This window comes from Sphaerodactylus townsendi, linkage group LG15 (genome assembly GCF_021028975.2).
Source record: "Sphaerodactylus townsendi isolate TG3544 linkage group LG15, MPM_Stown_v2.3, whole genome shotgun sequence".
NCBI classification, from domain to species: domain Eukaryota; kingdom Metazoa; phylum Chordata; class Lepidosauria; order Squamata; family Sphaerodactylidae; genus Sphaerodactylus; species Sphaerodactylus townsendi.
In genome coordinates, this window is record NC_059439.1 from 28,527,961 (window position 1) to 28,531,646 (window position 3,686).

The window sequence follows — 3,686 nt, forward strand, 5'->3', positions numbered from 1 at the left end:
GGGGGGGGTGGGGGGGGGGGGGGGTGGGGGGGGGGGGGGGTGGGGGGGGGGGGGGGTGGGGGGGGGGGGGGGTGGGGGGGGGGGGGGGTGGGGGGGGGGGGGGGTGGGGGGGGGGGGGGGTGGGGGGGGGGGGGGGTGGGGGGGGGGGGGGGTGGGGGGGGGGGGGGGTGGGGGGGGGGGGGGGTGGGGGGGGGGGGGGGTGGGGGGGGGGGGGGGTGGGGGGGGGGGGGGGTGGGGGGGGGGGGGGGTGGGGGGGGGGGGGGGTGGGGGGGGGGGGGGGTGGGGGGGGGGGGGGGTGGGGGGGGGGGGGGGTGGGGGGGGGGGGGGGTGGGGGGGGGGGGGGGTGGGGGGGGGGGGGGGTGGGGGGGGGGGGGGGTGGGGGGGGGGGGGGGTGGGGGGGGGGGGGGGTGGGGGGGGGGGGGGGTGGGGGGGGGGGGGGGTGGGGGGGGGGGGGGGTGGGGGGGGGGGGGGGTGGGGGGGGGGGGGGGTGGGGGGGGGGGGGGGTGGGGGGGGGGGGGGGTGGGGGGGGGGGGGGGTGGGGGGGGGGGGGGGTGGGGGGGGGGGGGGGTGGGGGGGGGGGGGGGTGGGGGGGGGGGGGGGTGGGGGGGGGGGGGGGTGGGGGGGGGGGGGGGTGGGGGGGGGGGGGGGTGGGGGGGGGGGGGGGTGGGGGGGGGGGGGGGTGGGGGGGGGGGGGGGTGGGGGGGGGGGGGGGTGGGGGGGGGGGGGGGTGGGGGGGGGGGGGGGTGGGGGGGGGGGGGGGTGGGGGGGGGGGGGGGTGGGGGGGGGGGGGGGTGGGGGGGGGGGGGGGTGGGGGGGGGGGGGGGTGGGGGGGGGGGGGGGTGGGGGGGGGGGGGGGTGGGGGGGGGGGGGGGTGGGGGGGGGGGGGGGTGGGGGGGGGGGGGGGTGGGGGGGGGGGGGGGTGGGGGGGGGGGGGGGTGGGGGGGGGGGGGGGTGGGGGGGGGGGGGGGTGGGGGGGGGGGGGGGTGGGGGGGGGGGGGGGTGGGGGGGGGGGGGGGTGGGGGGGGGGGGGGGTGGGGGGGGGGGGGGGTGGGGGGGGGGGGGGGTGGGGGGGGGGGGGGGTGGGGGGGGGGGGGGGTGGGGGGGGGGGGGGGTGGGGGGGGGGGGGGGTGGGGGGGGGGGGGGGTGGGGGGGGGGGGGGGTGGGGGGGGGGGGGGGTGGGGGGGGGGGGGGGTGGGGGGGGGGGGGGGTGGGGGGGGGGGGGGGTGGGGGGGGGGGGGGGTGGGGGGGGGGGGGGGTGGGGGGGGGGGGGGGTGGGGGGGGGGGGGGGTGGGGGGGGGGGGGGGTGGGGGGGGGGGGGGGTGGGGGGGGGGGGGGGTGGGGGGGGGGGGGGGTGGGGGGGGGGGGGGGTGGGGGGGGGGGGGGGTGGGGGGGGGGGGGGGTGGGGGGGGGGGGGGGTGGGGGGGGGGGGGGGTGGGGGGGGGGGGGGGTGGGGGGGGGGGGGGGTGGGGGGGGGGGGGGGTGGGGGGGGGGGGGGGTGGGGGGGGGGGGGGGTGGGGGGGGGGGGGGGTGGGGGGGGGGGGGGGTGGGGGGGGGGGGGGGTGGGGGGGGGGGGGGGTGGGGGGGGGGGGGGGTGGGGGGGGGGGGGGGTGGGGGGGGGGGGGGGTGGGGGGGGGGGGGGGTGGGGGGGGGGGGGGGTGGGGGGGGGGGGGGGTGGGGGGGGGGGGGGGTGGGGGGGGGGGGGGGTGGGGGGGGGGGGGGGTGGGGGGGGGGGGGGGTGGGGGGGGGGGGGGGTGGGGGGGGGGGGGGGTGGGGGGGGGGGGGGGTGGGGGGGGGGGGGGGTGGGGGGGGGGGGGGGTGGGGGGGGGGGGGGGTGGGGGGGGGGGGGGGTGGGGGGGGGGGGGGGTGGGGGGGGGGGGGGGTGGGGGGGGGGGGGGGTGGGGGGGGGGGGGGGTGGGGGGGGGGGGGGGTGGGGGGGGGGGGGGGTGGGGGGGGGGGGGGGTGGGGGGGGGGGGGGGTGGGGGGGGGGGGGGGTGGGGGGGGGGGGGGGTGGGGGGGGGGGGGGGTGGGGGGGGGGGGGGGTGGGGGGGGGGGGGGGTGGGGGGGGGGGGGGGTGGGGGGGGGGGGGGGTGGGGGGGGGGGGGGGTGGGGGGGGGGGGGGGTGGGGGGGGGGGGGGGTGGGGGGGGGGGGGGGTGGGGGGGGGGGGGGGTGGGGGGGGGGGGGGGTGGGGGGGGGGGGGGGTGGGGGGGGGGGGGGGTGGGGGGGGGGGGGGGTGGGGGGGGGGGGGGGTGGGGGGGGGGGGGGGTGGGGGGGGGGGGGGGTGGGGGGGGGGGGGGGTGGGGGGGGGGGGGGGTGGGGGGGGGGGGGGGTGGGGGGGGGGGGGGGTGGGGGGGGGGGGGGGTGGGGGGGGGGGGGGGTGGGGGGGGGGGGGGGTGGGGGGGGGGGGGGGTGGGGGGGGGGGGGGGTGGGGGGGGGGGGGGGTGGGGGGGGGGGGGGGTGGGGGGGGGGGGGGGTGGGGGGGGGGGGGGGTGGGGGGGGGGGGGGGTGGGGGGGGGGGGGGGTGGGGGGGGGGGGGGGTGGGGGGGGGGGGGGGTGGGGGGGGGGGGGGGTGGGGGGGGGGGGGGGTGGGGGGGGGGGGGGGTGGGGGGGGGGGGGGGTGGGGGGGGGGGGGGGTGGGGGGGGGGGGGGGTGGGGGGGGGGGGGGGTGGGGGGGGGGGGGGGTGGGGGGGGGGGGGGGTGGGGGGGGGGGGGGGTGGGGGGGGGGGGGGGTGGGGGGGGGGGGGGGTGGGGGGGGGGGGGGGTGGGGGGGGGGGGGGGTGGGGGGGGGGGGGGGTGGGGGGGGGGGGGGGTGGGGGGGGGGGGGGGTGGGGGGGGGGGGGGGTGGGGGGGGGGGGGGGTGGGGGGGGGGGGGGGTGGGGGGGGGGGGGGGTGGGGGGGGGGGGGGGTGGGGGGGGGGGGGGGTGGGGGGGGGGGGGGGTGGGGGGGGGGGGGGGTGGGGGGGGGGGGGGGTGGGGGGGGGGGGGGGTGGGGGGGGGGGGGGGTGGGGGGGGGGGGGGGTGGGGGGGGGGGGGGGTGGGGGGGGGGGGGGGTGGGGGGGGGGGGGGGTGGGGGGGGGGGGGGGTGGGGGGGGGGGGGGGTGGGGGGGGGGGGGGGTGGGGGGGGGGGGGGGTGGGGGGGGGGGGGGGTGGGGGGGGGGGGGGGTGGGGGGGGGGGGGGGTGGGGGGGGGGGGGGGTGGGGGGGGGGGGGGGTGGGGGGGGGGGGGGGTGGGGGGGGGGGGGGGTGGGGGGGGGGGGGGGTGGGGGGGGGGGGGGGTGGGGGGGGGGGGGGGTGGGGGGGGGGGGGGGTGGGGGGGGGGGGGGGTGGGGGGGGGGGGGGGTGGGGGGGGGGGGGGGTGGGGGGGGGGGGGGGTGGGGGGGGGGGGGGGTGGGGGGGGGGGGGGGTGGGGGGGGGGGGGGGTGGGGGGGGGGGGGGGTGGGGGGGGGGGGGGGTGGGGGGGGGGGGGGGTGGGGGGGGGGGGGGGTGGGGGGGGGGGGGGGTGGGGGGGGGGGGGGGTGGGGGGGGGGGGGGGTGGGGGGGGGGGGGGGTGGGGGGGGGGGGGGGTGGGGGGGGGGGGGGGTGGGGGGGGGGGGGGGTGGGGGGGGGGGGGGGTGGGGGGGGGGGGGGGTGGGGGGGGGGGGGGGTGGGGGGGGGGGGGGGTGGGGGGGGGGGGGGGTGGGGGGGGGGGGG